Source organism: Haliotis rufescens, unplaced genomic scaffold, assembly GCF_023055435.1.
Source record: "Haliotis rufescens isolate VD_foot unplaced genomic scaffold, xgHalRufe1.0.p SCAF_58, whole genome shotgun sequence".
NCBI lineage: Eukaryota > Metazoa > Mollusca > Gastropoda > Lepetellida > Haliotidae > Haliotis > Haliotis rufescens.
This window is the reverse complement of record NW_025964312.1, coordinates 1,905,848-1,919,152: the sequence shown is the minus strand read 5'-3', so window position 1 is coordinate 1,919,152 and position 13,305 is coordinate 1,905,848.

The following is a 13,305-nucleotide window of genomic DNA, read 5'->3' as shown; positions in this document are numbered from 1 at the left end:
TAGAAGAACACTGGTCTGATCATAAGATAATCTGGATGTATGTGACACAGTAATGTAGGCTTTGATATCCCTTTAAGATTTGCGTCAAAGTTTTCATGTCACGGCCCAAATATTTCTTTTGTAGTTTACTCAAGATAACTGATGCTACTGGGCTTAAGATGAAAGTCGGGGGCTTCAGCCCACCAGTACAAACACCGACCCAGTTCATGCTCAGCATCTACTGTTACACATTTTATTTCTCGGGGTCGCCACACCTTGTCGGTCTGATGCTTTGGGACTAAAGATGCTGTCAATGGTATGTGAAACGACCCTTATCTCGTTGTCACGTTGACACTGATTACTGGTCCATTACTGGACCGTGCGGTTTCTTGAAGATCTGGTAAGAACGGAAATCCCCTGTTTCATAAGGATGAGTTGGCATTTTCTGCCATACAATACTGACACTGTGATGATCATAACCTGCATCACTTGCATCAAAGCGGCGTTAAGCCAACCTTACTCAAATTATGCATCGTATATTTCTACTATTCTGTTATGTAAAAAATGCATTATTGTATAACGTTTATTTGTTTGTTGTTTAACGCTGCACTCAGCAATATTACAGCTATATGACGGAGGTCTGTAAATAATTGAGTCTGGATCAGACAATCCAGTGATTGACATCATGGGCATCTATCTAGGCAACTGGGATACGATGACATGCATCGACCAAGTCAGCGAGCCTGACCACCCAATCCCGCCAGACGCCCCTTACAAGCATAGTCGCCTTTGATGGCAAGCATGGGTTGCTGAAGACCTATTCCACCCCAGATCTTCACGGGTCTGGTGAATGGCATCATGCCCATTACAAGTAGGTCAGTGACCCCTTTGCCCGTGACACGGCACTCAAACACCCATAGAACTTCACAATTCATACAATACAATACAATGTAAAATTGGGCTATATATCACCAGCAACCGAAAGGTAGGCCACCATACTGGGGACCATGGGGACTTACAGTACTTTGCTACCTACATGGACCCCGGCAGGATTTACACCATCCATTTAGTTACTGGTGATTATGGAGAAGTTTAGCCAAAATTAAAACAAACAAAAATTCTACGATTAAAAACCTGGTATATATAAAATACTTTGAATGAAGTGGGTTTACGCACCCTCTCAAGGGGACAATAATGTTACGCTACTTCAACCCCCATCAAGGGTACAACCACTAACAATCTCAGTTCATAATCATATACTACCAATTTATAAAATATATAACTTTATACATCAAAATTTATTAATCAATTCAATTTCTTTTAAAAATCCAAGAATTAAATGAGAGTTTAAGTTAAAAAGATCCTTGAGTGATGAAACGTTGAAATATTGATCCCTTGTGATGGCAAAATCAATGCAGTCAAGCAGGACATGATTGACCGTGATTCTCTCATCACAAGGGATGCAAAACGGAGGATCCTCACCTTTCAATAAATACTCGTGGGTGTATCGGGAATGGCCAATACGACATCGTCTTAGAATGACCTCTTCAAATCTGGACTGACAGCCCAGGTAGGTGTAACCAATAGTTGGTTTAATTTCATGTAACTTATTGATACCTACTTGGGTGTCCCACTCCCTTTGCATTAGATCTCTGATGTAATATCTAATAGCAGGCTTCCAATCACTATATGGGATTAGAAGTGGTGTCACAGATTTGTTGAGTGCTGCCTTTGCAGCTGCATCTGCCATTGTGTTACCAGTTATTCCAACGTGGCTTGGTAACCAACAGAAAATGATGTCGTATTGGCCAGTAGCAAGATCATTATATAATTCAACGACGTCGATTAAAAGTGGATGCGCACATGACATATTTTTGATAGCCTGAAGACACGAAAGAGAGTGGGAAAATATTATGAACTGCTTATGCTTAGATTGATTTTGAATGTATTTAAGAGCTGTTAAGATGGCATGTGATTCTGCGGTGAAAATTGAACTGTCATGTGATAACCTGGACGAGATGGTTCTGGATCCAATGATAGTAGCGCTAGAAACTGCGTCACCATCCTTGGATCCATCAGTAAAAACAGATTTGTATGTGTCATATTTGTTTCGCAGTTGGTTGTATTCTTGTTGATAAATTAGTGGATTGGTTTGTGATTTCTTTAGTGTTGTTAAAGTCAGGTCTACCTCTGGCTTTATCAGTTGCCAAGGAGGCGAAGACAGAAGACGATAAGGAGAAATATTAACAAGGTTTATAGATGAGGCAGAAATAGCAGGTTTAATTCGTATTCCTAGATAATAAGAGAGGATTTCTTCTGATAAAGTTCCTCATAGAGAGGATTAAAAACGCAGTCGTATGCAGGATTAGATCGGTTTGAAGATAATTTAGTGATATACTGTAAAGATAATTTTATACGTCGGAGGTTAAGCGACATATAGACTATTTATTGGAGACGTTCTGAAGCATCCCAGGCAGAGTCTTAGTCCTTGATGATGAATAGAATCAAGCATTTTAAGATTACTTCTGCTTGCTCCTCCATAAACGATGGAGCCGTAATCGAGTTTTGAACGTATGAGAGCTCTATACAGTTGGAGGAGGGTCTTCTGATCACCTCCCCACTTTGAATTTGAAACGACTTTTAATAAGTCGAGCGCCTTCAGGCACTTTGCTTTCAGGTAGTTTATATGGGGTTTAAATGTCAAATGGCTATCAAAAATAAGACCCAAGAACTTGGCTTCCTTTACAATCTTGATAGGTGTGCCATCCAGATATAGTTCAGGATCTTGATGTGGCCTATATTTTCGACAAAAATGTAAACAATTTGTCTTGGCTTTAGAAAATTTAAAGCCATTTTCTAGCGACCGTTTTTGAATTTTATTTAGACATAGTTGTAATTGTCTTTCTATTGAATGCATATTTTTACCACGACAAGATATGTTAAAATCATCCACAAAAAGCGATCCGTCTATAGAATCATTTAAAACCTTAGAGAGACTATTTATCCTAATACTAAATAGTGTAACAGACAAAATACTGCCCTGTGGGACACCCTGATCCTGATGATAATGATCAGACAGGGTTGAACCCACGCGGACTTGAAATTGTCTGTCAGTTAAAAATCTGGATATGAATTGAGGCAAACGGCCTCTCAATCCAAAATCACGTAAATCTTTTAAAATCTCTTGTTTCCAGGTAGTGTCATATGCTTTTTCCTAAGTCGAAAAAGATAGACACTGCATGCTGGTTATTAATTATTGCATTTTTTACAAATGACTCTATCCGAACTAAATGGTCAACAGTACTTCGATTCTTTGGCTTTGGCTTTGGCTTTGGCTTTGGCTTTGGCATTTAAAATTTTAAATTGATTCAAATTATGGACCATGGGATGGCGACGGAAATATCGCTCAGCCTTTTTCCGCGCCTTTCTAGTTTGTTTGCACTCATTGTCAAACCATGGCTTATTGATGTGTGGATTTGCAGAGGACTTTGGAATACATTCGTCAGCTATTTTGTACAGTTCATCAGTGAACACCTCAATAGAATCAGGAACATCAATAAAAGGAGCAGGATTTAGTTTGTTCATACAGAGTAATTTGAACAAAGGCCAGTTAGCCTTTGTGAAGTTCCATCGTGATGATGGAGGAACATCAGTTGGAATTATTGTTTGAAGAATGGTCGGAAAATGGTCACTTCCACAAAGGTCGTCGTGGACTCACCATTCGAATTCATTTAACAGATCAGAGTTAGTAAGTGATAAATCGAGAGAAGAATATGTGCCTGTCCCAGGATGTAAATGAGTTATCATTAAAGATGCATAAATCGTTGTTCGAAATGAAATCTTCTAAATCTTACCTTTACTGTTCGTATCAGCACTACCCCAAAGTGGTTTATGCCCATTCAAATTGCCCATAATGATACAGGGCTTGGGGGGCTGGTCATAGAGTGCCTGAAGATCAGTTTGTTGAAGAGTAGAAGATGGAGGTACATAAAGCGAGCACAATGTGAAAACAATGTTGAGGCTTAAACGGACTGCAACAGCTTGAAGTGGTGTATCAAGTGGAACAGGGCTATGTATAACACCCTGCCTCACAAACACTGACGATCCTCCAGTAGCCCTAGGTCCTGGAGGAGAAAAGAAGTTATATGCATCATGTCATCATTAAGTCATCATCACAACCCACGCACCCACAACCAGAGATGAAATATGTTTTAGCTGTTATTATTATTGGCAGGATTTGAATAGCACTTTCATTGAAGAGTGAGTATGGTTTTACGCCGCTTTTAGCAATATTCCAGCAATATCACGCCGGGGAACACCAGAAATCGGCTTCACACATTGTACCCATGTCGGGAATCGAACCCAGGTCCTTGGCGTGACAAGCGAACGCTTTAACCACTAGGCTACCCGACCGCCCCGCTTTTAGCAATATCACGAAATGGGCTTCACACATTGTACCCATTTGGGGAATCAAACCTAGTCTTCGGCGTGACGAGCGAACGATGTAACCACTAGGCTGCACCACCGAGCCTTATTTTCGTAAGGAATACTGCTCGGTAATAACATTACAATAGATAAATAAACATGGGTGGTCTTAAATAAAGAGAGTATGAGGCCATTTCTGAAAGAGCATTTTTTAAAATTTGTGTTAAAGCCCGTCCTGGCGACGATTCAGCATCACATAGTGACATATTCTAGTGTATCAATGAAACAGAATGTTCAACAATATTATCTAATATTTTATTTTATTACTATATATGTGCTTTGGATAGATCCTGTATTCACCATAGACCATTGATATTGATATTGATAGATGTGCTAGATTTGACTCCCAACAAGTTCTTAAAAACATATAAATGTACTTTTCAATAGCATCCAAAAGTCAATAGAAACCTGCACTGTGTTCAGGTACACAAAAGAACATTTTGGAAAGGCGACGAGTAACTTTTTTACTTGCTATTTACCACAAAAATGCAATTTGCAAGTGTGTTATTGATTTCATATTTCGTTTTGTGACAAAGGCCCAGTGGTATTTTATATAATTCCGTAAACCAAATATTAATACAGTCTAATATAGACTAACATCTAGTCTCTGAAATGAACATATCGTACAGAAAAAAACAGTTGTGCAGTTATCTTAATAAAAATATAATAAAAGGGAGCCCAGTGACTCTCTTCATTTTCAGATACTGCAGTAATCTAGACTTGCCAAACATTATAGACTTGCATGGGCTGTATTTGATATATATATTTGTATCATGGTCTGTAAGACAGACTATCCTTAATATACCGGTAATAATAATAATGCTTGACTTAACACATACCAACCCCTATATTGTATGTCGGCCTCTAGTTCCAGAATAAACTATACCTGATAAGGGTGGTTTGACCGACATCTTTATTCGCTCATAAATCGCCAAGCTGCGTCACAGGAGGGGGGTTCACAGTGACAGATGGAAACTTGGCGAAAATGTTAATGTACACAGATTATGTTTTGTAAATAGAATATAATACTTTATTGATTTTCTTAATGAACATACAAAGCATTTTTAACACTGAACTTATTACAAATAATTAGTTGACAGAACTGAATGGCGTTTGGTCAGTAATGAATCTATTGCTGATGTTCAAGTTACGTTCATTATGAAAGAAATGACTCAGCAGTATTCCACCTATATGGCGGTCATCTTCCCAAGGAAAGGGAGTTAACTGACTATAAAGTCCAGTTTCCACCCTTGCCGAACTAGGCTGGTATTATGGAGTTACATTTTGGCTGGACTAACGGGTCTATGCATAGTCCAATCAAAATCGTGCAACGAAATCGAAATCCGGTTCGTAAACTGTCGTGCAGATTTCGGTCGATTGCAGGATTTGCAAAGCATGTGCACCGCCAACTCGTTGTCAACAGATATTTTCAAAATCTTTTCATGTTTTTAATCAAGGTGCTCACGCATTGCGCGATGTAAGACCCGTTTTATCACAACATAGACCTTGATTATCCATCAGATCGTCTTGACTGGGCGCCACTGTTTTGTTTGAAGCAAATGCAAATGTTACGAGAGGTGGAATCTGATTGGTCTAAAGGAGAGGCTTAGAAGGGACATAACTCGTAATAGCCACTGGTGGCGCTACGATAGAGCCCAGGAATTCCAGCCTAGTTCGGCAAGGGTGGAAACTGGACTTTAAAGTCAGTTAACTCTCTTGCCTCCGGAAGATGTATGGCGGTGTGTAATAATCGAGTCAGGACCAGACAATCCAGAGATTGACACCATGAGCATCGACCTACGCAATTGAGATACGATGACAAGTATCAACCAAGTCAGCGAGTCTGACCTCCTGATCCTGTTAGTCGCCTGATGTGTTTTGATGGTATATTTTAACATAGCCGCCAGGAACCTTTGATAGTTGGTTTGAATCCTGGTTCGCCCTGATTATGTTTCTAGGTTTGTCAGCACACGTGCTCGTGGGTTTCACCCAAGTGGTAAACCTCTGAGACCTGCATCGCTTCGGACTTTCCTCCCACATTAAACTGACACGCCGCGATATAACTGCAACACTGTTTAAAACGGGGTTAAACCCCACTAACTCACTCACTTAATATTGAATCGACCCGTGAAGATCCGGGGTAGAATAGGTTTCAGCATCCCATGCTTGCTGTAAGGGGCGACTATGCTTGTCGTTAGAGGCGACTAACGGGATCGGGTGGTTTATCGATTATTTAAGACTGCCGTCATATAGCTGGAATATTGCTGAGTGCGGCGTTAAACAACAGCAACAAAACATTCCTGCACTTGGGATACGATGACATGCATCAACCAAGTCAGCGAGCCTGACCACCCGATCCCGTTAGTCGCCTCTTGCGAGAAACAGGAATGTAAATATGTATACATCTTGGTTCCAGGACTTTCTCATGGTTATTTTTTCTTAAAAAGATCACTCATGTTTGCTATTTCCAGAGACCATATAATAGATCTATTACATGGTCTCTGCTATTTCTTATATTTGTAAATTATTCTGTTATACGTTCAATTGTTTTTAAAACCCAACACAAATACCGATGAATGATTGTTTTAATAATACCAAGGAATAGGGTGTCGGTTAATGCCATGTCTATGTGTAATTTTCAAAAGGGTGAAGGGGTTGGGAGAGGCAGACGGACGATGGACAAGCAGACACTGACCTAAGCTTGTGAGCTTGTGAAGTTCTGGGTTTCGACAATCGATCGTCGGGGCATGGCTGTCGGATACCCTGCGTGCAGCACGACATGGGGTCATCAATGAAACAAATCATGAATAGCTAACAGCACCAGGCTGGGGAAACCGGCAGTGATCTAACTCAAGTCCACACCAGATGTTTCTTAAAACCAGAATTCAAAGATGAGTTTGTCTGTATGTTACGAAGTTTTCCTGGAGTGAGTGAGTGAGTGAGTGGATGGGTTTGTAGGTCTGTGGGTGAGTGAGTGGATGGGTTTGAAGGTGTGTGGGTGAGTGAGTGAGTGAGTGGAAGGGTTTGTAGGTGTGTGGGTGAGTGAGTGGATGGGTTTGAAGGTGTGTGGGTGAGTGAGTGAGTGAGTGGAAGGGTTTGTAGGTGTGTGGGTGAGTGAGTGGATGGGTTTGAAGGTGTGTGGGTATAAGGGTTTGTAGGTGTGTGGGTGAGTGAGTGAGTGGAAGGGTTTGAAGGTGTGTGGGTTAGTGAGTGGATGGGTGTTTAGGTGAGTGGGTGGATGGGTTTGAAGGTGTGTGGGTGAGTGAGTGAGTGGATGGGTGTGTAGGTAGGTGGGTGAGTGAGTGAGTGGATGGGTTTAAAGGTGTGTGCGTGAGTGAGTAAGTGAGTGAGTGGAAGGGTTTGTAGGTGTGTGGGTGAGTGAGTGGATGGGTTTGAAGGTGTGTGGGTATAAGGGTTTGTAGGTGTGTGGGTGAGTGAGTGAGTGGAAGGGTTTGAAGGTGTGTGGGTTAGTGAGTGGATGGGTGTGTAGGTGAGTGAGTGGAAGGGTTTGAAGGTGTGTGGGTGGGTGAGTGAGTGAGTGAGTGGAAGGGTTTGTAGGTGTGTGGGTTAGTGAGTGGATTGGTTTGAAGGTGTGTGGGTGGAAGGGTTTGTAGGTGCGTGGGTGAGTGAGTGGTTGGGTTTGTAGGTGTGTGGGTGAGTGAGTGGATGGGTGTGTAGGTAGGTGGGTGAGTGAGTGAGTGGATGGGTTTGAAGGTGTGTGGATTAGTGAGTGGATTGGTTTGAAGGTGTGTGGGTGGAAGGGTTTGTAGGTGTGTGGGTGAGTGAGTGGTTGGGTTTGTAGGTCTGTGGGTGAGTGAGTGGATGGGTTTGTAGGTGTGAGGGTGAGTGAGTGGATGGGTTTGAAGGTATGTGGGTGAGTGAGTGAGTGAGTGAGTGGGTGGGTTGATGGGTTTGTGAGTGGGTTTGGATTAGTTGGTGGGTTTTGAATGAATGAATGGTGGTTTTGGGTTTTGTTTTTTGTTTTGTTGTTTGTTTGTTTTATTGTTTGTTTGTTTTATTGTTGTTTTTTAGGGGGGGCGCTATTTGCAAAATAAAACTGGCCTCAGACGTTTACCACTTTGGTGAAAACCACAAGCACGGGTATGGTGCTGACAGACCTATAAACACAATCAAGGGAAACTGGGATTCGAGCCCAAAATTGTTTAAAAAAATATTTATTCCAAGAATCGGGTAAAACTGACATAAAGGGAACATGTCATGGCTGGGGAAGACTTATATGCAAGTAGCGTGGTGGCTTTAAATCTTCCATGAACCGTATGTCTTCGAAACATTCCTACTGGCGACGATAATCGCCCCCTTTGTTTTAGTCGCACCCTGTCAAAGATAACGTGTAGGTTGTGTGATAAAGATAATTACAGTCACATGATATATGTAAAGTTTGAAGATGTGTAAAAATTTGCAATTCTGTATAAATGTCTGTGAACACAATTTAGAGAGCTATGCTGTTTTTTCTAAACATGTAAATGAAAGTTAAAACAGTTGTAGCGCTTAGAACACTTTGAGGAATCTGGCGCTGTTTTCGAAAGAGCCGCCTCTGTGGTCTAGTGGTAGAGCGTCCGCCCGGAGAGCCGAAGGTCCGGGGTTCGATCCCCGAACGCGTCATACAAAAAGACGTTAAAAGATGGTACTTGTTGTTACCCTGTCTGGCGCTCGGCATTAAGGGGCTAAAACAAGGACTGGTCGGCTCGGAGTCAGTATACTGTGTCTGAGTGGGGTATTCATGTTAAACTGCGGCATGGTATCTCAGTGAGCTAGCACTATAAATCGGCATCAGTCCGGACTAGTACAAGCAGCCACACACACACGTGCATGCACGTCGCTATATAAGTGCAATAATCTTGGACGCGACGTTAAACCCACCTGTTTTCGAAAGGATTTTAGTGATTAAACATTCTTAGGCGATTGCTGACAGTATAACACGTAGAGCTTCCATACGCGTTGAGCACATTAATCGGTTCTTACACTTTGCGATGTTCTTTTCGCTTGGATGATGCATGTCATCGTACCCCAATTGCGTGGATCGATGCTCATGATGTCAATCACTGGATTGTCTGGTCCAGACTCGATTATTTACAGACCACCGTCATATAGGTGGAATATAGCTGAGTGCGGCGTTCAACAACAAACAAACTTGTCTAAATGTTGCACGGTGATATCATTCAACTGATATTGTTTACGATATTATTTCAGACTACAGCGTGTGATAAAAGTGCTACCCCGAGGCTCGTGAAAATCACAAGGACAAGTTATTAGCAGACAGACACAATGCCAGGTGGTTGGATATCCGTAGCGATACTAATTGTATAATTTGTCTTCTGAGAATCTGTAAACTCTGTCACGACTTCCGTGTGGAAGATGAAGGTCATTTCCTCCTATACTGTCGTTTTTATGATGACATCAGGGGCGGTCGGGTAGCCTAGTGGTTAAAGCGTTCGCTCGTCACGCCGAAGACCCGGGTTCGATTCCCGAAATGGGTACAATGTGTGAAGCCCATTTCTGGTGTCCCCCTCCGTGATAGTCTGTCTTACAGACCCTGATACAAATATATATCAAATACAGCCCATGCAAGTCTATAAAGTTTGGCAAGTCTAGATCACTGCAGTATCTCAAAATGAAGAGAGTCACTGGGCTCCTTTTTATTATATTTTTATTAAGATAACTGAACAACTGTTTTTTTATGTACGATATGTTCATTTCAGAGACTAGATGTTAGTCTACCGCCGTGATATTGCTGGAATATTGCTAAAAGCGGCGTAAAACCTCACTCACTCACGAACGAACGAACGAACGACATCAGAAACCAATGTTTGCCCAGCCTCCTCCCAGAACTCCGTGACCAGTGCGACCTACCAAGTCTGCTTCAAGATGACAGCCTCATTCCTACCCTTGGCAAAATGTGTGTAAAAATGTATGCCCGCAGGAAGTTGTTTTGAATGTAAATGCGTGCATGAGCTTGTACAATGATTTGTACGATACCACGTGAGCGCACGCGTGCATTTTATTACGCACACCTGTGCATTTGCTATGTGCCTGTGTATGCTCTTTATGCGTGCGAGTGTGTGTTTGTGTGTATGCGTGCGTGTGTGTGTCTTTTTAGTATTTATTGTGTTGTGTATATTATCATCATCATTATCATTTTTTTATTTTTTTTATTTTTCCATGTCTTATGATTTGTATTTTAATGTTCATGTCTTATAAGCCCAAGAAGGCTGGAAGATGGCATTATGTGTGTATGTCTTGTATGTTTTTATATGTATATGCCGTCTTAAGACAAATAAACAATTATCACTCTGAAAGTTAAAACGGTTCTTTGGTTTACTCTCGCTATGCCTCCACGTAGCGTAAGTCAGCTTGAAATCATTTCTTCCAACTTCTCTTTTCACTAGATTATTTGCGTGTGAGACGGACCCTCTATTGTTTCACCAATCAACACGCTTCAATGGTTTATGTACCTCAACCAATGGAAGCGGCCGTTCCGGGAAGTCGCTGTTTCCTTGTTCAATTTCATGATTTCCGTGTTATATCTTGAAAGCCATCTTCTGTAAAGTGTCACGGTATAGCGGGGGTAGACACTGTGGGTCAAATCCAAATAGACAGCACCTCATTTCGGAATTGTGGTTCATGTTTTGTTTGTTTGTTTGTTGTTTAACGCCACGCTCAGCAATATTCTAGCTATATGACGGCAGTCTGTAAATAATCGAGTCTGGACCAGACAATCCAGTCATTGACATCATGAGCATCGATCCACGCATTTGGGATACGATGACATGCATCAATCAAGTCAGTGAGCCTGACCACCCGATCCCGTTAGTCGCCTTCTACCCTGGATTATCACTATATAATCATCGTTTCTTGAAATAGAATTACAGATATCGCGATGATTTATTAACGACGATTTCTACATTTGTGCAATACTTATTAAGTAAAACCAAGCCATTCCGCCGATGAGGAATATTACCTACAGTAATGACAAACTTGCTTCATCCTTGAGTCTTGTGAAGATCCGGGGTAGAATAGGTCTTCAGCAGCCTATGCTTGCCGTAAAAGGTGACTATGCTTGTCGTAAGAGGCGACTAACGGGATCGGGTGGTCAGGCTCGCTGACTTGGTTGATGCATGTCATCGATACCAATAGCTTGGATTGATGCTCATGAAGGTCAATCACTGGATTGTCTGGTCCATGCTCGATTATTTACAGACCGCCGTCATAGAGCTGGAATATTGCTGAGTGCGGCGTTAAACAACATACCAACCAACTAAACTTGAGTCTTGATCACGTGCTTAAAATCCGGGTAAGCCTAGCCATCACGTGTGCTGCGTATACGTTCATTACAAGCAAGAACTGAAAGAAAAACACGTGCAAATGCAGTTCTGAAAGCTATTGACCACGTTCACTGCTAAATATAACCGCTCACAGTCACATCACTGCCGATTCTTACTCGGGTGCATGTGTGGCATGGGCGGAAAATAGTCCGGCACGTGCAGTAGACGTCAAATGTAAACATGTATTACAACCTGAAAATGAAGTCGGTCTTCAATCTACAAAAAGATTTCTGTTCGCAAACGACGTTGAGTATTTTTCACACTGACAGAATACACTTGAATCGTTTTCTCTTCTCATTAGTTATGGAACATTCATTAATGGACTAGCGTGCTATACATAAAAGACGAGGTACTCGCTCCATTAGACGTTATATTTCACACGGCGTACTCGCAATCAAAGGGAGACCACTCTCATTCTCTATATAAATAAACTGCTCTTGACAAGAAAAGGTAACGGTCATTGCGATAGCTGGCAAACATGCTGCTTGTGCTTCAGCTGAAATAAACAGGCAGATTAATATTCATATATTAGCAAAATGTTTTGTATGGGATGATTGTTATGCTGCCATCTGTTAGGCATAATTCATAATCGGTAAATGTGGGACCTGCTGTTTGTGTTTTGAGTGAGTGAGTGAATGAGTTGGGTTTAACGCCGCTTTTAACAGTATTCAAGTTATATATCGCGGCGTGTCAGCTTAATGTGGGAGGAAAGCCCGAAGTGATGCAGGTCTCAGACGTTTACCACTTCGGTGAAACCCGAGAACACAGGTATGGTGCTGACAAACCTAGAAACATAATCTGGGCGGACCGGGATTCGAACCCACAATCATAGGTTTCTGGCGTGCCCAAGGGACACAACTCTGCACAGCGAATCGCGGCGCCTTAGACGACTGGGCCACCCGTGTCCCCTTGTGTTTTAAGAGTTCAAGTTGAAACCTCTGGTTTTGTAGCAAGATATTCTTCAGTTACTGGTACGGCCTGTGACGTTAATGTGGGAGGAAAGTGTTTTTGTTTGTTTGTTTTCCTAACGCCGCACTCAACAATATTCCAGCTATATGACGGCAGTCTGTAAATAATCGAGTCTGGACCAGACAATCCAGTGATTGATATGAGCATCGATCTTCGCAATGTGGAATCGATGACATGCATCAACCAAGTCAGCGATCCTGACCACCCGATCCCGTTAGTCGCCTTTTACGACATGGTCGCCCTTTACGGCAAGCATGGGATGCTGAAGACCTATTCTACCCCGGATCTTCACGGGTCGAATTATTAGTTAGTAAGTGAGTGAGATGGGTTTAACAGCATTGCAGTTATATCACGGAGTGCCAGTTTAATGTGGGAGGAAAGCCCGAAGTGATGCAGGTCTCAGAGGTTTACCACTTAGGTAAAACCCGAGAGCACGTGTGCTGACAAACCTAGAAACATAATCAGGGCGAACCAGGATTCGAACCCACTATCAAAGGTTCCCGGTGGCTATGTTAAAATATACCATCAA